Source organism: Rhineura floridana, chromosome 1 (assembly GCF_030035675.1).
Source record: "Rhineura floridana isolate rRhiFlo1 chromosome 1, rRhiFlo1.hap2, whole genome shotgun sequence".
Classification (NCBI taxonomy): domain Eukaryota; kingdom Metazoa; phylum Chordata; class Lepidosauria; order Squamata; family Rhineuridae; genus Rhineura; species Rhineura floridana.
The window spans coordinates 244993239-245013192 of NC_084480.1; the positions used below are offsets into that span (position 1 = coordinate 244993239).

A 19954-nucleotide genomic window follows, 5' to 3' on the forward strand; every position below is an offset into this window, starting at 1 on the left:
CCCGACCTGGTGTCTTTCATGTGTGTGTCTCCTAACTCCTGTCAACCCCAGCCAACATGGGGAATTGGGTATACCTGGAGAACACCAGATGGAAGAATGCTTACTTAAAAGGCTTGGCTAACAATTCCAGGGGCCAATATGCAATGGTGAAAGAAATGCAGTCTGTACATTTCAGTAGTACTGATCATTTTTACGATTTTTCCATATTCTCAAACTGAGCTCTAGTACTGAAAAATAAGTTTCTAGAGTTCGGCAGTGGTTAGCTTTTTTTGTTAATGAAATTTTAATATATAAATTTTAACCTTTTGCTTTTAACTTTTATTAACTGTAAGTCGTTTTGAGTACACATATTTATGTAGAAAAGCGACTAACAAATTTAATAATAAATATTATTTTATCAATAAAATTAATTTTTATTGTCTATATGCGTTTCTTGACAGGAAGGATACTGTTGCACAGTTGGGACATAGTCTGCTTACTGCAGTCTCCACATGGGTCCTCAGTTACTTTTAAAGCCTGACTGTTGCTAAACTACTGAGGCGGTGAAGAGAATCCCATATGCTCTATACTCTCCCCCCCTCCACAGTTCTTGGCTCTGTGTTTGGATAATTCTTACCTACTTACTGTATGCTGTATCCAAAACATGAATAGGTGTTCAGTATTGCAAGCTGATTCTAAATATTCTTGTGTGGAAATCAGTCCTTTTGATTTCAGTGGCACTTATTTCCAAGCAAATATCCTTAAGACTGTAGCCTTAGCTAGGTTGCGCTTCCTCATTTCTGAGATTGGCCTTCACCATTTCTGAGTGAAAATGGTGAGTTCTGAGTAACTCTTTATATTAGGAAAGAGAACAGGTGCTTATCAGGAGAATTGGATTACATGTGTGACACTGAAATAAGTGGGTGGGAAGTTCTCTCCAGCTGTTAATGACTTAAGAAAAGAGCATATGAAGGAAAAAATGGTGCAGTGTTTTGATGAGATTTAGGAGAATGTATATAAAAATATTTTAATTCCCCACCCCACCAAATGTGTAACTACCAAATGTGTAACTGTTACAGGTTATCTTCCAGTGTGCATGGTAGTGGTCAGTAAACTGATGCTGTAGAAATAAAATGAAGGTATTTTCTGGCTGGGATCCAAAGGGTCTATAACTGCAAGAATGCACATTTCATTTATGTAGTATTTCTATACCACTTCTCTGCTGTTTTAAAAGTGCACAGAACAGTGTACAATATAAAAGTTATAATGATCATTGCATTAATTAAAGCACTCTCAACAAGCAGTAAAACTTCATAAGCAAACTGAAAAATAAATACTTTAAAAAATCCTTAAAAACATTGGTATGCAATCAACTCAATAAATCTTCAGCTAGTATGAACTGACTTCTTGAAGAGCAAGGTTTTAATCTGTTGCTGAACAGTGAGAAAGAAATGATCAAATTCTGGAGCATGGATTCTGTCATGAAGAAGACATGTTCTTGTGTCCTGGGGGATCTTCTGAGGACAGGAAGGGTTGTATCCAATGTAGTGCCAAGTAAGAATTCCATCAGCGCAAGAATTGCTGCTAATGCAATGGGACTTCACCCCCTAACTCTGTTATAGAGGTTCTCCCAATGCTGTGGAGCAGATTTGGTGAGGGTGAGGGTGCATGGGGGGAGGAGGGGGGAAAGCCCTGTTGCATTTGCCGTAATCCTTACACTGATGGAACAAGTTAGTACTTCCCCACATAGGCACAGCTAAGGGCTCATTCATTAATATGAGATCGAGGTTGGCTGCATTCCCTTTTGATTTGCAGCGATCGCATGACATTTTTTGGAAAGGGAAGGCAAGCTGCTGCATTTCCCTTTAAATGTGAATCAAACCAATCCGCTTAAAATCCGAATAGTAAGAAAAAAATGCCTCTGCTTCGCTGCGTCCTGCTCATGTAGTCCCTTATTCCGATGTTTCCTGCTTGGGGGTGGTGGTGGATCATAACTTGCAGATGCTCCCCTTTCTCCACCCACTAAACTCCCCATCAACTCCATTTCATTTCCGTCTGCTTAGCCGGCCACTTCGGCTGCTCTAGCCTTCCTTTCCACCTCTTCACTCTGCCCCATAACGTTAATGCAGGTTTGTGGGTGTGCAAAAGGGCGACGTTAATGCTCCCCCAAGTGCAAGCAAAATAAACATCTGGGTTGTTTCAGGCTGGGAGGAAAAGAACACAACTAATAGTGCATGCCTCCAGGTGCTCACACACACACACACACAGAGAGAGAGTGTGAGAGAGAGTGTGAGAGAGAGAGAGAGAGAGAGAGAGAGAGAGTGAGAGAGTGAGTGAGTGAGTGAGTGAATGAGTGGGGTGTGTGGGGGTGTTGGTGGGCCAGCCGACTGGCCGGCCTGGAGGGGGAGAACCTGATTTCCTCTTCCTTACGTTCCTGGATTTTTAGCTCCCCCTCCCATCCCCATCAGCTGTTGGGCAGGAAAAGAGAGGCTTTTCAGCCCAAGGAAGCTCAGTTAAAAACATCCTCTAAACTTTGTTTGTGTAATATTGCAAAATTGCCGTTGTGGAAATATTATTCATTTAACATTTGATTTTATGTTTGATAGTAAAATAGTAGATTTTTTTTAAAAAAAATCAGACGTGAAAGGAATACCCCAGTTCACTATCAGAAGAAGGAATGAAAGGAGAATGTCTCTCTGCTGCCTGCAAAAACTGCCCAATTTTGCTTTCACTCACTCCCCCCAGGTTTCATGTCAATTCCTCCCCCCAGGCTGCAGAGAGGCGTGTAATTAACAAGAAACAATGAAAGTGACCAAAAAAATCTTCCACTCTTCAATAGTAAAATCGAGAGAGAGAAGGGTAGTAATGACTTCGGGAGAGCCCAGAGTGCATAACAACTAACAACTTCCACAGACTATCTGTGGGGAGGAACCTCTCTATGGTTATCAGTGATGAGCCTTGAGCAGAGGGTAAGCACTGTTGAGGCTTACTTCTGAGTAGTTGCTTGAGGCTGCAGAAGGCACATATGCACTTGTGCGTGCGCACACACTTCCCATAAAAATTGCATTTCATAAATACTTTGAAAAGGGGTGGTTTCCCCCCACGCTCTTCCCGCTTCAGTGTCTAATTGACAAGAAACAATGAAAAAAACGCCCCTCCCCTTCTCCATTGGCAATACTCCAGAAGGAGTAAACATGCAGATTGGGGGGCGGGGCCACAAGGAAACAGTGATACTAACCCTTTCCAGAGGAATGCCATGTGAATTGAAAGTAAAAAAAAGTATTGGAAGCTGGGAAGTGTAAACCTTCCAAAGCTATCACAATGGCAAAAGGTGCGTATTTACTATGAAGTTAAGCTCCTGTGTGAACCAGCCCTAATAAGTGAACAGTGGAGAATGCATAGAAGGAAGCGCTTGCAAAGAATGCAAACCCTAGACTATGAAAGGGGTTTGAGGGTCGTCTTCACCACTTTGAATTGGTCCTGGAAGTGTATAGGCATCCAGTGCAGTTGGATCAGAGTGGGATTCATATACCATTGAGAAGTTCTGCAGTGGTTTGCGCTGGCTGCAGCTTCTGAACCATCTTCACAGGCAGCCCAACATAGAGCATGTTGTAGAAGTCAAATATTTGGCATTACTAAAGTATGGATGGAAGAGGCAAATCCCTGCTGGAGAGAAGTGGACAGCTTAGCTGACTCACTGACAAGGTGGTGAAAGGCACTCCTTCCACCTGAGAACCCAGCAAACTCTGCATCTTATCCTTGCATGGGCGGTGGGGGGCTGGAGTGCAACCTCATCCAGGAAAAGCGAAACCACCAACATTACCACTGTCTCATCTGGGTCAAGCTTCAAATTGTTAGCCCTTCCCAGCCCATAACTGTGTTTGGCTATTTATTTTTGAGTGAACTGCTGCTCCATGATTTGCAGAAAATAAAAACTAGAGCTAAGGTGTTGTCAGCCTGTTGATGATCCTCAGCATCAAACTGATGAATGGTTTTTTCTAGTGCTGCATATAGATATTGAAAAAGCACAGGGGACAAGTTGAAACTCTTGTGGTACCACACAGGACAAAGACTAATGGGGCAGAGCTGCCATCCCAAAGCGTTATCTTTTGGCACTGACCCAGCAAGTAGGGGCAGATTAGGGTTGCCAGGTTCATGTCCTGAGACTGATCCTGTATCTTTAGGAGAAGAGAAAGTCAGCCAAGTGCAGGTGTTCTTGCAACTCTGTAATGGGAAAAACCACAAGGTGAAATCCTCCCTTTCCCCTGCACAACTTTTAAAGATACTAGTTGTGCAGGGGAAAGGGAGGATTTCACCTTGTGGTTTTTCCCATTACAGTGTTGCAAGAACACCTGCACTTGGCTGACTTTCTCTTCTCCTAAAGATACAGGATCAGTTTCAGGCCATGAACCTGGCAACCCTAGGGCAGATGAACTGCCAGGGAGTACCTTCTGGTACAGGAGAAATTGAGGATCAGTTGTATCAAAAACTCTGAGGTCCAGAAGAATGAACAAAGTTATATTCCCTCTATTTCTCTTCAGGTGCAGATGATGGATAAGGGCAAAACAATCTGTCTTCAACTCTGCTCTGCTATAAAGCCTGATTGTTACGAGTCTAGAAAATCAATCTAAATATAAGAATTACTGGAGCTGTCTGTTTGATAATTTTGTTCGAGAGAGGCAAACCTGACCCCACCTTGTCATTTTCAGAAGACAAATTGCTGCAGAGAGACCTGTCTCAACACAACAGCTTTCTGTTGTTGAAATCAGTGGATTTTAACTCTTTTTAGGGCCTGTTTACATGGGACCCCAGATCCACATTAAAAATGCTGCTTTTTCCATCGCGATTGATTTTGACAGTTCACATACTTCCGCCCTCGCTATGAATAAAGTGGCTGTTTTTCTTTGTAGCATTCACACGCGTGCGTTTATTGCTATCAGCGTTTCCTTGTTGCCACGCTCGCACATTAGCATGTTAACTGCAGAGGCGGGGAAGGGGAAGTGTTTCCCTAAACGAAGGAATTGGCGCTTGAAAGAAAGGGAATCGCTCCCACCTGTGGCTGTTAGGCTGTACCTGCGCAAGATTGGTGTGCCTTTGGCACCCCGGGACAAGCCTCAGGATGTGTTCTGGGAAACATAAAAAAACCCCAAACAATTATCCTTAGAGAGACATTAAAAGCAGCTACTAAAGGAAGCATTGACTGTTTAATATTATCGCTCTCCGTGAGTGGAGCAGATGCTGGGATGAGATGCCAAGGCAGCTCCCCTTTCCCCTTACCCCAGCGGCACCTTCACCAGCCTCCTCTCACCATGGCTGCAAATAGGGCACCTGCATCAGCCTGAGGGGGGGAGAGAGATCCAGCTTTGCGGGGGAGCGGAGGGATGCTACGAGGTAGAAGAGGTCCTCCACACACACACTTTCTCACACTCTCTCTGTCTTGCGCACACACATGCTAGACGTAAACAACAGCGCCAAAACCACAGCTCTGAGGAAGGAATTTTAGGAGCTCCAGCCCTGCTACCCTCAATGAAGGGGTGGGGAATGTGATTTTGTTTAAAGGAGCGGGGGAGGAAATGTATTGGGGGGGGAAGTGGGAGTAAACGGGAGAAAGGGAGGTGAGAGCTACCGGAAGTTGGTTTGTCAACCGCAGGAAACAAAATGACGCCCCGAGACGGTGAAAGGGGCAAAGAAACTGCACAGCCAGAAAAGGCGCTTAAAAGGTAATACACATTAGAAGCAGGTGTGGATTCTGAAAGGAAATGCTGGTCTTTATCGCATCCATTTAATCCGGTTAAAGGCAAAAGCAGTACTATGCACGCGTGTTGGGTAAAATGTCAAGTAAACGGTCCAAATTAAAATGATCTGCAAAAAGCAGCGGATGCACAATTTTGGGGCATGTAAACAGGCCCTTAGTTGAGGAACCCATTTAGCATGACAAAAAGTAAGTTGGTGAAAGACATGGGAGGCAGCATGACTTCTCAAGGTAACAAAACATTTTCTTTCTGTATTACAGCCTTTCAATGCATGAGCAAAGTAGAGAAACCTGAAGCTGATAGAGCAAGTTTTGCATCAAGAAGCTGTCAGGCACCAGCTCTTTTCCAAATGAAATAGGAAGACACATGGGTGATTTGGGTCATTAACTTGGAAATCTATGTAGAATGTCATATTTTGGATTTCCTAAAGACTTGCTGGATGGCACATAGAAAACAGGCAGTTCCCTGTCTCGTAGGCCAGATGGATTTGACAGGCTGGAATAATGAGCCCATCGGAAACAAGGAAGGAAGGAAAAAGTTGTCGCAAAAATAATCTAGTAGAGAGTGTATTTGTGTTTTAAGAAAACATAATTTCTTAGGTTCAGATTTGGCATCGGTTTGAATAGTTTCTTTCCTTGAATAGTTTCTTCCCTTCATGACTATACCATAATGACAATATATATTTGTTATTGTGGTTTGTGCTTATGTGGTTTTAACTCTTATTTGGTATCAATTCAAAGTGCTGGTTTTGACCTATTTAAAACTCAATGTGTTGGGACTAGGATATCTAAAATGCTGTCTTTTCTGTATGAACCTGCCCTTCCAAGATGGTCTGTTCAAATTTAAATTTATATTTATACCCAAACACAAATGGGCAATGATAGGGTTTGTCCCATGACTAGAATATAGTCATAGAATATATACTCCAGACATTGGGGCTTGCAGCTACACACAGTACAATGAAAGTACCATTATGACATTTTAAAAAAAATGTTTTTATTTGGGATTTTGCAATACGTGTAACAGAAGAAAAATGTCACAAATAAACATAAAAATTGAATCATACATAAGGGTTTGCACGCATGCATGAACACACACACAACAGTAAACTCCAGAAGAATAAATATATTATTACATTTGACCAAGAACAGGCATATTATCACATTTAAAATAAAATTTACATCTTTGTGTTTCATTACACAGCTTAATACAGTAACCAGATTGGAAAAATTCCATAGGGTTATAAAGCAATATATCACCCTATTTGTGTAATCTATATGCAGAACATATCATACGGGAAGTTGGATTGGACCAGGATGAAGGAGGTATGAAAGTGGGAGGGAGATATATCAATAATTTAAGATATGCAGACGATACCATACTACTAGCAGAAACCAGTAATGATTTGAAACGAATGCCATTGAAAGTTAAGGAGGAAAGCACGAAAGCAGGACTACAGCTGAACGTCAAGAAGACTAAAGTAATGACAACGGAACATTTATGTAACTTTAAAGTTGACAAATTCAATGTCCTCATTGTCAAGGATTATCAATACCTTGGCACAGTCATTAGCCAAAATGGAGACAATAGTCAAGAAATCAGAAGAAGGCTAGGACTGGGGAGGGCAGCTATGAGAGAACTAGAAAAGGTCCTCAAATGCAAAGATGTATCACTGAACAGTAAAGTCAGGATCATTCAGACCATGGTATTCCCGACCTGCCGATCTCTGTGTATGGATGTGAAAGTTGGACAGTGAAAAAAGCAGATAAGAGAAGAATCAATTCATTTGAAATGTGTTGGGGGAGAACCTTGCAGACACCATGGACTGCGAAAAAGAAAAATAATTGGGTGTTAGAACAAATTAAACCAGAACTATCATTATAAGCTAAAATGATGAAACTTAGGTTATCATACTTTGGACACATCATGAGAATCACGATTCACTAGAAAAGACAATAATGCTGGGAAAAACAGAAAGGAGTAGAAAAAGAGGAAGGCCAAACGAGATAGATTGATTCCATAAAGGAAGCCACAGACCTGAACTTACAAGATCTGAACAGGGTGGTTTATAACACATGCTATTGGAGGTCGCTGATTCATAGGGTGACCATAAGTCATACTCAATTTAAAGGCACATAACAAAACATAAGGCAATAATATAAAGTAAGAAAGCACAAATTATACCAACAAGTCCCTCCAAAGAGAGGCATGGGTTGAAAGGGGTGCTAATCATGTTGTTTGCTGGCTACAAATTGTATAAAGCAGAACCATTTTTCATAGAATGTCCCCTCCTTAGTGGGGTCATTCCTTTTCCTAATATGCCTAATTAGTTTCCCATTAATACAGTTGTGTAGAGTTGATTATACCTCTGTTAGATTGCAAGTGATTTGCTTCCAATTTCATGCTATGACAATGCAAACTGCAATAAAAAGAGAAAATAATAGATCCTTAAAGAATACAGTGTGGTCAGTGAAAATTGGTAAGGCCATAAGAGAGTCTAGGACCAGAGTCTGCCTGATGAAGAGTTTTATTTCATAAAATACTTTAGTCCAGGAAGAAGGGAATGCAGGGCCAGCCTTAGAGGTGCTGCCATGACATGAACCCATGGGGTTAGTTCTCTTCCCCCCCCCCCGGATGTGGCACTGCCATCCTCTGACTCCAAGGACTCCACTGTAGAAGACTCTGGAAGACCGAGCCTCCTCACTCCATCACAATAGGATGTTACTAGACAAGGCTAAGTCCGTTTAAGTAGAACAGCTTCTTGCAGCATAGGTGGTGCTAACAATTAGGTGCCACCTGGGGCTATTGCTATAAAAGGGCTTCGTTTTGGTTTGCTGGAGCAACCAGAGCTCTGTGTTTCCCAGAGCCTAGTCTTGTATCTAGCACTGAATCTTGCCTTGTTTTGTGTCCTGCCTGAGCCTTGTCCTGCCTGAACTTCACCACTGAGCCTTGTCCCGCTGCATAGCAGGACACTGTCTATTCCCTGCTGAAAGACCTTGAGTGAGGGAGACCCCACCAGCCCTCTAGCTTATTGGTTCTGTTATTGAGCTGCCCTTACACCGAGGTGTTTTTCTCATTATTCAGTCAAAATCTCCCATTCCTATAACTTATTTTCCATTAGTCATAAGGTAAATACATTATTGTGGTCTTCTGTGTATGGCTTTTCAGATATATGAAGAAGAGCACTATCATGTCCTTCCCTCCCCACACACATCTTCTGTTCTCCAGGCTCATCATACCCGGTTCCTTCAACCTTTCCTTATTTTTCTTAGTGTTGACTGTCTTCACTGCCCTTCTTTGACCACTTTCCAAATTGTCTACATCAGGGGTGGGGAGCCCCATTCAGCCAGAGAGCTCCATTCCCTTGTGGTTAACCTTCTGGGGGGTTGCATGCCAATGGTGGGTGGAGGCAAGAGGTAAAAAGTGGGCAGAGCAAAGGATGTGATTCTTTGCCTTTGTAGACAATATTCCAGGCATGCAAAAGTCAGAGATTTCTGCACCCCATACCTCTGCATCCTCCATCCAGGCAAGCAAGAGACATAATTACAGTTCAAGGGCACATTCCAGTTAGGCAAAAGCATTTGAGGAGGAAGCAGACCAGAATCAGTGAACGGTGTGGCCTGGAGACAATCTGGGCACAAAGACAGTCCTGGGGGCCAGGTAAAGAAGCCTGAAGGGCTGCATTTGGCTCCTAGGGATGAGGTTCCTCACCCCTGCTCTACGTTCTCCTTAAAGCATGATGCCCAGAACTGGATACAGTATTCTAGATGACATCTGACTATTATTAATTATTAATTACAAATCACCTTTTACATATATAGTTACATCCATACCATAAATTTAAAACACATTTAAAGCCCATGGTTTCCCCCAAATAATCTTGGGAACTGTTGTTTGTTAAGGGTGCTGGGAAATGTAGCTCTGTGAAGAGTAAACTATAATTCCTAAGATTTTTCAGGGGAAGCCATGTGCCTTAAATGTATGGTGTGGATATGACCTAGGTCTCAAGGCGATTTACAGACATATAACCCCCTCCCCCAGCCAAAAATGATTTAAGAACAATACAAAATGAAAAGCTCATTGAAACAAAGATGTCTTAAATTGTTTCTGGAAAGTATAGATAATGGAGAAAGTATAGAATAATGGAGAAAATGCAGAATAAAGTGGAGCCAAACCTTGATGTCTGTTTGCACCCATTAGCCTCTGATAATGACTCGATATTTTGGTTAGCATCAGCAAGACAGATGAGACAAACATTTTCCAGTGTGGAACTACAGTAATGGGAAAAGCTTCACATGTTGATATTCTCTCTGACAGACATCTTATTACTTGTGTATGACCTCGATTTATTTTTGGGTACTCCACCACCTGCAAAAGAGGGTACAAATTTGCATATGACTTAAAGTGTATGTAAATATTATGCATATTTGTGTGTCTTTTGCGAGTGCAGTGGTATACTGGGCCCAGAAAATCCTGTTGGCGCCTCTGTACCTGTGCATTGAAGAAAAGATTGTGTGTGGGGGGAGAGAAATATGTCTGGTATCTTGAGTTCATGGAAGAAAAGGTGGGATATAAATGTAATAATAGTAGTAATGCGTTAAGTGACAGCAGCATTGCAGAATAAGAAGAATCGGGCTTGTCTGTTTTCCCAGTTTGTATTGCTCTTCTTTGGAAGTGAGGGATTGGGGAAATGGACTCTTAAGTCAAGGCTGGTAACTGAGTACAGTATATAAGTGACTCAACATTGTGTGCCCCAAAGCTTGGGAGCCACAACAGGCTTTTTTCAGCAGATGCTGTGGTAGTGCTTAGTAAAGGCACAGCCAATGACAAATGAGCAAAGAAAGCATTTGTAGACCACACGCTGTGGACAGCTTTCCTCTCTTCCTTGTTTTATTTGACCATATGTTTTGTAGTCTGCAGGCTTTTTTTCTCCTAGCAATGCTGACGCCTTTTTGTCTGGAATGTGCAAGTGTTGTTAATGTGCGTTAGAAGACAGAAGGTGGCCACTTTAAAAACAAAGTGGAATGTACATTGTAGGTACTATAGGGACTGAATTAGAGTGTACGTGGTCAGTACAGCATTCAAACAGACGAAACAGGACGTGCAAAACTTATTTGGTATCCCTTGTGAAAACAGCTTAAGAATGTGTTAGTAACAGATCAAGGGGGCCCATATTTTAAACAGATGATTAGCTACTGTGTTGAGAAGTTGGTATCTTTCCATCACATTTTGGGGGGGCAAAGAAGATCATAACTGTAAATCTTTTTTTATTGCAGGTCTCTCATTTGGCTAATCTTAACTCTGTCTCTTTGTAACTAGACCTCTGGTTACCCACTTGCATAAAATAAGGTCAAACAAACCTGTTTGTTCTTTCTTGATCCTAATCTGAATTGAGCCAAAGGGCTTCTCCTTTTAAAACAAAACCAAAAGCTACCTTCTTCCCTCTCCTCCCTGTTCTTGTCTCATCCTTCATTTGTTCTCCCTCTTTCCCACAATCAGAACAGTCCTTCACCAGATTTCCTTCTGGGAAAATTATGTTGGTAACATTTTAGAATCTCTATTACCGCTTTTCTCTCCTGCTCCTTCCCCCTCCCCCTTTTCTAGATTGCTGCAACTTGCAGACATTTTGGAGCCATTTTGGCTTTGCTGAAAAAAATAAGAAATGTAAAGGCTGCAAAGGAATATTAATCTCTTGTTTCTTGTTCTGGAGCTCAACAGATAATACAATTCTGCTGGCAAAATTTGTGAGAGAACTCCCCCCCCCCCGCTCACACTCAAATACTCTCTCTCTCTCTCTCTCTCACACACACACACACACACACACACACTCACACGAGTCACACTCTTTCTCACACGCATCTTTAATCAGGATACCTTTTATTAACTAGGCGCCTTTACTACTGTGTTTATAATCTAACAGTACTTTCAAGTGTTTTGCAGGCTACTTTGCAAAAAAGTAAACTTGCTAGGCGAGGTTGCAAACTCTCTTGTGGTGTTTATTACTGTCAGGAGGGTAGATTTCTATGTTAATTCACTATGTTGAAATCTGTCCTAGGTTCTCAATGTGTATCCAGTCACACACCTAAGGGAGTATGTTCTAGTTATGTACATAGATACCACATTGTTTTAAAACAAACCTCATGGCTGCATCTTTACATTGTCATGGTTTTTTAAAATGCACATTAGGTTTTTTGCTGGGTATGAAACACTAGGAGAGGGGAAGCCTTGAATTCTGGCAGGTTCCAGGCACCTGTAAATGTAATCATTCTCTTATTTGGTAAAGGAGAATTGACAATGCTGCTTTGCCTTTCTTTATTTAAAAAAAGAGTGGAGGAGAGAGAAAATTGGCTCTCTTTCTCATGGTTGAGATAGATCTAGAGAATATGATTTTATTGTGAGCTAAGTCTTCAAAGCTTGGAAAGCATGATTTTCAAGCTAGTAACTTTAATCATGCGCTTTAAATATTTAAAATACCAGCTTTAGTAGAAACAGTCACAGCTGAACTGATTTCAATCTCTCTTAAAACTCACAATTTTAGAGAATGACGTTGTTTTCTTACATTAAAGCAAACAAGCAGGGGAAATAACATGTAGTAAAAGATTTATGCCTTCTTCAGCTCGTTGCTTAGTAACAGAAAATACCTCCTAAGCTTATTTTTGTTGTTGGGAGGGATGAAACCTGAATCAGTGGCCATCTGTCCTGAGTTGGTTGGTTTCCTATTGAATTGGCTTTTGTCTCTCTCAAACAATTGGTCGTCTTTAGGGCTGATATGCCATCCCAAATACCATTGGTGGTGTATCTTCCTTCTCCATCCCGAAACACTGGGTAGCTGTATTTTAATGCCACTGATAGTAATAACTGACACTCTGGAATTACAGGAGGTAATAACACTAAAGGAATAATTGTGCTGATGGTTTAAATACTGCTGCATTTGTAAAAAAAATATTATTTCTCATCATTTTAATTTGCATATTTGTAAAATGATGCAAATGGATTATATTAGCATTATAACACTCCTTGTAGAAATGCATCAAAATAATATATACATGGCTAATTGTTTTATAGTTGTTTGCAAATTTTTAAAGGGACAGGTAGATACTATAAATGGTTCTGAATTTAACAGTGCTGTGGCCTTGATTCAAAACTCTGCAAAGTTTCTCTGTACAGGCGGGCCCCGCTTATACGGTGGGTTCTGTTCCGGACCCCCACCATAAAGCAGAAATCGCCATAAAGCGGAACCCCATTGGATATAATGGGGCGCGTTGCGCAAAAATGCCACAAAAGGGCAAAATCGGCTTTAAAAAAGTGAAATCAAAGCCGCCGCATTAGCGGATCACCAGGAAGCAAAGTGCCGGTAAGCGGGCCCTACTGTATATGCAAGTATTCCATATGAGCAAAACAGCTTCTTTATTTATTTTTTTTTACAATAATTTTTATTCAAATTTTCATAACACATACAAAACAAAATCATAAAACATTCAAAGACAAAAAACAAAACAAAACAAAAATAATTAAACAAAAAATAAAATAAAATATTGACTTCCCATTTGTCACAGATCAAATCAGTTATAGGTCTACAATATATAACAATCCTGTCTCTTAAATCATATTATAAAATCACTTTCCTCCAGTAGTTATCTTAATTAATCATCAAATCTCATAAACATTACTTTATTCTTTCCACAAAAAGTCAAAGAGAGGTTTCAATTCTTTAAGAAATATATCTATCAATTTTTCTCCAAATAAACATGTCGATTAATCCATCTCGTTAATAATTATAATAATCTTATTGTCATAACCATAGTCCAAATAAACATTTCGATTAATCCATCTCATCAAAATCTGTTAGGTCCAATAATTTCAATAGCCATTATTCCATTATCCCTATTAGTTCCATCTTCCATCTCCAATAGTCCTGTTAAGTCCAGTAATTTCAGTGTCCAATCTTCCATTATCAGTATTCCATAATAATCTTGCTGTCATAGCCATAGTCATATAATAAGAGTCTGATGGGAATTTCCTCTATCCCAAATATTTTCTTGCCATCCATTCTGAATAAGTTGCTGAAATACTGTTGTAAAGTCATATCTCTGTTCTTCTTTTTTACAAAATGCACTGGCTCATCTCTTGAGAGTTTTTCCATTGTCACATGGCTGCAGTTAATTCCATAGATTTTCTCTATATCAAACTCCAACACGTCATTCCAGTCCAAAAGATTATCCAAGCCATTGATAACTTTATCTCTAATATCTTCATTAATTTCTTCAGAGATAACGTTAAATTCCAAACAGTAGATTTTATTTCTAATATCCATAAACTCCAGATCTTTTTCCAATTCCACATTTGTTCCAATCTCCAGGGCTTGTATCTTCCCTTTATTTTTTCTTTTCTCATCTCTGATCTCATTCTCCTCTCTCACAGGATCCCCTATTTCTTTAAGCTCCTGCGTCATTTTGCTCAGTTCAATTTTCAGCTCCTTACTACCCTGTCGCAGGGTTTGTTTCGTTATCTCAATCTCATCCATTATTTTCTGAAACATAGTTACTTCCAGATTCTCAGCCACTTTCTTGATTGCCATTTTTAAAACCACGAAAACAAAGCAAAACAAAAATAAAGAAGAACCACTTCTTATTTCAGCAACAATTGGGTTAATATTCCAGGCTTGATGACATCACAGTATAAACATAGCAGCCTGCCTTATCTCTCTATGTTCAAGAATGCAAAACAAATTTAGTTCCCAGCATCAAAACAGTTAGTGGCGTCGTGAAGAAGCAGATTCGTCAAAATAAAATAGACCAAAAAGAGAATAGTCCCAGACAATATAATATTCCTCGGAATAGAAATCAGGAATAGAAATCCCTCTTCTGTTTATATCTTTAGAATGCACTTCCAGGACAGCTTTTTGCGACAGAAACAGAGATAAGCTGTTAATTTCGTGAATAACAGAGAAGAGTTATAGCTCACCCAGAAGTTGTCCAAAGCCGATCAATCTGACAAATCTCCTTTTGCTGCAACAATTTAGACCAAGTAAAAAAAATAATAGAAAGAAGGGTGCTTGCCTGTTAGTCCGTTCTCTCTTTAAAGAAAAGATAAACGTATCGCTTAAACAGATAGAGCTTGTTCGGAAGTCCGTCCGGCATTGTTGGCTGGACCTTATCTCATAAATTAATGAAATCCAGTCCTCCCAACAAAAACAGGCTTTTGAGGTTGATCTCTACGTTTCTCCCTGCCCGGGAGAAATTTCATCAGTCAAAAAAAAATGTTCTGACTGATTTATATCTGAATAAGCTTCTTTTGAGGCGGGAGCCCGTCCCAAAAGCAGGCACAAGCGAAGTCACCCTTCCCGGAAGTCCACAGCTTCTTTATTTATTGAGGTATGTTGAGCGTACTGTGTGCATGGCCTAGTCACCAATATTAAAGCAATTGGGGAAGTTCCTGTGCCATTATTATTATTTGTTTGTTCAATAAATTCAGTTGCCCATCACCATCATAGATGGTATAGTTCAGGTCACCACACTTTCTCTAGAAATTTATTTATTTATTTAATTAATTTGTATCCCGCCCTTCCTCCCAGCAGGAGTCCAGGGCGGCAAACAAAGCGCTAAAAACACTTTAAAACATCATAAAAACAGATCTTAAAATACATTAAAACAGAACAGTGTTAAAAAATTTTTTTTAAAAAAACAACAACTTTAAAAAAGGGTTGAAAACATTATTGAAAAACATATTCTAACACAGACGCAGACTGGGATAGGTCTCAACCTAAAAGGCTTGTTGAAAGAGGAAAGTCTTCAAAAGGCGCTGAAAAGATAGCAGAGATGGCGCCTGCCATCAAAAGGAGGAAATTCCACAGGGAATTCAAATTCTATAACAATGTTCATAGGGTATCCAGTTATTGACTGACCCCAGATCTTAGCTTCAGAGATTGAACTGCCTAGGGCACTAATTTCATAGAATCACACAGTTGGAAGGGGCCTATAAGGCCATAGAGTCCAACCCCCTGCTCAGTGCAGGAATCAAAATTAAAGCATACTCGACAGGTGGCTGTCCAGCTGCCTCTTGAAGGCCTCCAGTGTTGGAGAGCCCACCACCTCCCTAGATAATTGGTTCCACTGTTGTACCTCTCTAACAGTCAGAAAGTGTTTCCTGATGTTCATCCAAAATCTGGCTTCCTGTAATTTGAGCCTGTTATTCCGTGTTCTCTACTCTGGGACAATCTAGAAGAGATTATGGCTCTCCTCTGTGTGGCAACCTTTCAAGTACTTGAAGAGTGCTATCGTATCTCTCCTCAGCCTTCTCTTCTCAAGGCTAAATATGCACAGTTCTTTCAGTCTCCCCTCATAGGGCTTTGTTTCCAGTCCTCTGATCATCCTTGTTGCCCTCCTCTGAACTCGTTCCAGTTTGTCTGCATCCTTTTTAAAGTGTGGTGTCCGGAACTGGACACAGTATTTAAGATGAGGCCTAACCAGTGCCGAATAAGGGAAACCAATACTTCACGTGATTTGGAAACTATACTTCTGTTAATGCAGCCTAAAATAACATTTGCAGTCACACACTGATTGCAAATCACATTGTTGGCTCATATTCAGCTTGTGATCAATAATAATCCCAAGATCCTCCTCGCATGTAGTATTGCTGAGCTAAGAACCCTCCATCTTATAATTGTGCATTTGGTTTCTTTTTCCTAGGTGTAGAACTTTGCACTTATCCCTCTTAAATTTCATTCTGTTGTTTTCAGCCCAATGCTCTAGCCTATCAAGATCACTTTGAATTTTGTTTCTGTTTTGCAAGGTATCCCTCCCAATTTTATATCATTTTATATCTGCAAGTAATTAATAAAAATGTTGAGAGCACTGGGCTCGGGACCGAGTCCTGTGGTACGCCACTCGTTATCTTCCCCCAGTTTGAGAAGGAACCGTTGAAAAGCACTCTTTGAGTACGATTCTGTAGCCAGCTATGGATCCGCCTGATAGTTGTTCCACTTCTGTTACAAAAAGCAACTGAGAGATTCCTGCTAAGAATACTACTTTGAATGTGCACATTTTAAAGCATTATCTATGTTGTTCATATGCATGATTTTCTGTTTTTCATATCTTTTAAGTGTATACTGCAGAATATTCAAGGTGTTTGGTTTACTTACATCAAGCATAATTGTCAATATAAGCAGAATAAATCATTTATGTTTTTGGGTATCATAATACTTATGCTTCAAGCTAAAGTAACATTTCTATATTACTTGCCTACCAAAATAATTACTCTGATAACGAATATATTTGGGACACTTCAATTGACAAATATCATTTATTTGCTGTCCTACTCGTATCCTAACTAGATTTATTACTTTGCTCATTTCCTATGCTCTTCATCAAGAAGAGACAATTATTAGATTTCCAAATTTTGCTATTTGATTCCTTGAAATTTTGCTTTTAATATATGGTCATCCTATCTACTTCTCCCACTGCTCAGTCTAGAAGGCCAAGACTAAGTACTTAGGATTGTGTGATTACTTACAGTAAAATTTATTTTTAAAAATCTTGTAACTAGGGTGCCCAAACCAGAATAAAATCTTCCAGTACTTTCCCATGTTTCTAGCATCTATAAAATATTTTGTTTGTAACAGTTATTATCCTATTAAACTGGTAACAATCCTATCAAATCTGTGGTAATAGTATAAAAAGTATCTTGTTTCTACCTTATTCATTTGTGCTTTTTAAAGTATGTCATTATGAAACCTATATATCTAATGAATTATTTTGAAATAACTTTTTATTTGATTTTTCTTTTGAGAGTCTCAAAGCTTGCAAGATATGTTATCTCATTGTAATATTTTACTTGCAATGATTGGGTAAAAATTCACTAAATAACCATCAATTTCTACAATTCTGCAATCATGTTCAGAGAAGGCATTATATTGCTTTTCTACTTCTAAGTTTCAGTTTCTGCTACAGATTATATGAGTGGCCATGGGAGGATTTTTTTACTGCCCAGTCTCTACTACTCGGTCTCTAAAATGGCAATAAACATGGTTGCTTATGGTTGTGAAGCTTCATTCATTAATCCCCCCAGCCCCACATTTAGATGAGTGGAGAGAGAGGATTTGTGTTTTTCACCCCCTGTTCATTAAAGATGAACTTGGTGTGTACACAAAGTGATGCCATTTTATACCTCACATTAAAAAGCACTCAATTACATGGATTATTATCTGAGGTTCGGGAATATAATTCATGGTATCTTTCAGGGCCTGTGGTTTGCCTGGGAAGTTTACACTTGAGAAAGCAGTCCTATTTGGCATGGGTAATCAAGAGTAAGGCTGGAATTGCTCTTAGCTGTCATTCAGGTTTCCTTTCAAAGTTTCCTTTCAAAGTCCAAGGACCCACTGAGAAAAACAAAAAGCTAATGAAAGCTGACTGTATTCCAGCCTGAATCCTGTAGAATCTGAAATGAAGTCCTGACTGTTGGTGTATTCTTATTCTTCTACTTTCTCATGGTTACCAAGGTAACTGGTTTTTAGAGGTTTTACATCTTCATTGTCAAGTATTTCCTACACTTATTGTTACTGTTTTCAAATTAGGGTAATTTGAACAATGCATTTTTGAATTAAGACTAAAACAGAAAAAAGGAATAAAATTCAAATTGGTGTAATGAATCAATTGCTCTCTCTCTCTCTCTCTCTCTCTCTCTCTCTCTCTCTCTCTCTCTCTCTCTCTCTCTAATGAGCAATAGTACTTTTTGTAAAACAACTATATTTCCCTTGTCTTTTTCTTGTACATGAAGCAGTCAGTGTGAGGAAGTTACATTTGAAATGTGTATGCTGCAATAATGTTAGCTAATGTTACACCATTTATATGCAGACCGATGATTGAAGATTGGGAAGTGGAAACTTTACATTAAGCATTTTAAATACAAGTTTAAAAAGGAATATTCACTCTGTCTTAATACATGTAGCATTAGCTTAACAAAAATATGGCTTGTGCCAGATATTCAGTGATGAAACAGTGGCAATAAATCTTAATGGCTAATAAATGTTCCAATTACTATAATATGAATCTATTTTATACAGTGAGTTGAATCCAGAATGAGTCATACTTAGACTAGACCCATGGGGCTAAATCCTAATGATTTTAATGGGGCCAAGAAGGACTCAGTCTGCAGCTGGCCCACTAGATTTTATCAATGAGAGATCCAGAGTTACATGTGATACAAGTCTGTAATCCCTGATTAATTGGGTGAAATCGAAAGCTGTCTGACCTTCAGTTTTCTGCCTGGCCCCAAAATATGCTCCCTAGAGGGTTAGGGGAGAGATGGGTGTGGTTTGCCCAAAATGGCCTGGTGGGCTAAATAGGGTGGCCTAGCAAGGTTCTCCACTCCTGACGAGTGAATTGTGAGTCTGAATTGATCAGAGATAAGGAGAAGGGCTTTAATTTAGTGGTAGATCACATGCTTTACATACAAAAAGTTCCAGGTTCAATCTGTGGCATCTTCACTGTAAGGCTAGGAGAAACTTCTGTCTGAACCTCAGGATAGTTAGTGTAAACAATACTGCAAGTCATTGAAGACCGGGGGTGGGAATATTTTTCAAGCCAAGGGCTGCACTCCCTCTTAACTCTTGACTTATGTTCACCCACCTGAGCCACCTGATCAATCTTCTGGGAATTGCATACCAGTGGTGGTCAGGGGTGAAATTGGGTGTGGCCATAGACAAAATCTGGGTGAAACAATGGGTGTGACTCTTGCCTTTTGTACAATGGATGGAGTACACTGTGAGTGGGCAGAAGATAGATCTCTGGATGATTTGAAGTAGATCAACAAGGTTTCTGAGTATTTTTGTCTAAATAATTGCTAATAATAGTAACAACTGAAAAGTCCCCCCCCCCAAAATTAAATTGCTTAAGGAGAAACCAGGAGAGTATTTTTTTGTGAAAGGTAGGAATGGGGGAGACATTAATTTGGTTTGAATTTTAATGTGAATGTGAATCTACCAAATTTATACTCTGAACCATTGTGTTAATTGAAATGCAGCTATCCTTTGAAATGTACAGTTCCCCACATTTTGCAATGCAGTTCTCCAACCACAAAATGCCTATAAAAATGTGTGTATTAAAGTATGCACACAAATGTATATTAGTGAAAATACTGTATAAATGCTTTGTTGTTGTTGTGTACCTCAAGTCGATCACGACTTATGGTGACCCTATGAATCAGCAACCTCCAATAGCATCTGG

General features: G+C 39.8%; 1 protein-coding gene across 10 annotated transcripts in view; it reads left to right on the plus strand.

Moving 5' to 3' along the window:
• The window catches only part of GREB1L (GREB1 like retinoic acid receptor coactivator), a 300655-nt gene that overhangs the window by 21719 nt on the left and 258982 nt on the right, over positions 1–19954 (plus strand). Inside the window, exon 1 of one of the 10 annotated variants that reach the window (XM_061596536.1) lies at positions 12573–12613. The exons of the other annotated variants lie outside the window; for them this stretch is intronic. The gene's annotated coding sequence lies outside the window, so the exon portion shown is untranslated. Of the gene's footprint in view, positions 1–12572; positions 12614–19954 lie in introns of those variants that run through there. 10 annotated transcript variants of the gene reach the window in all.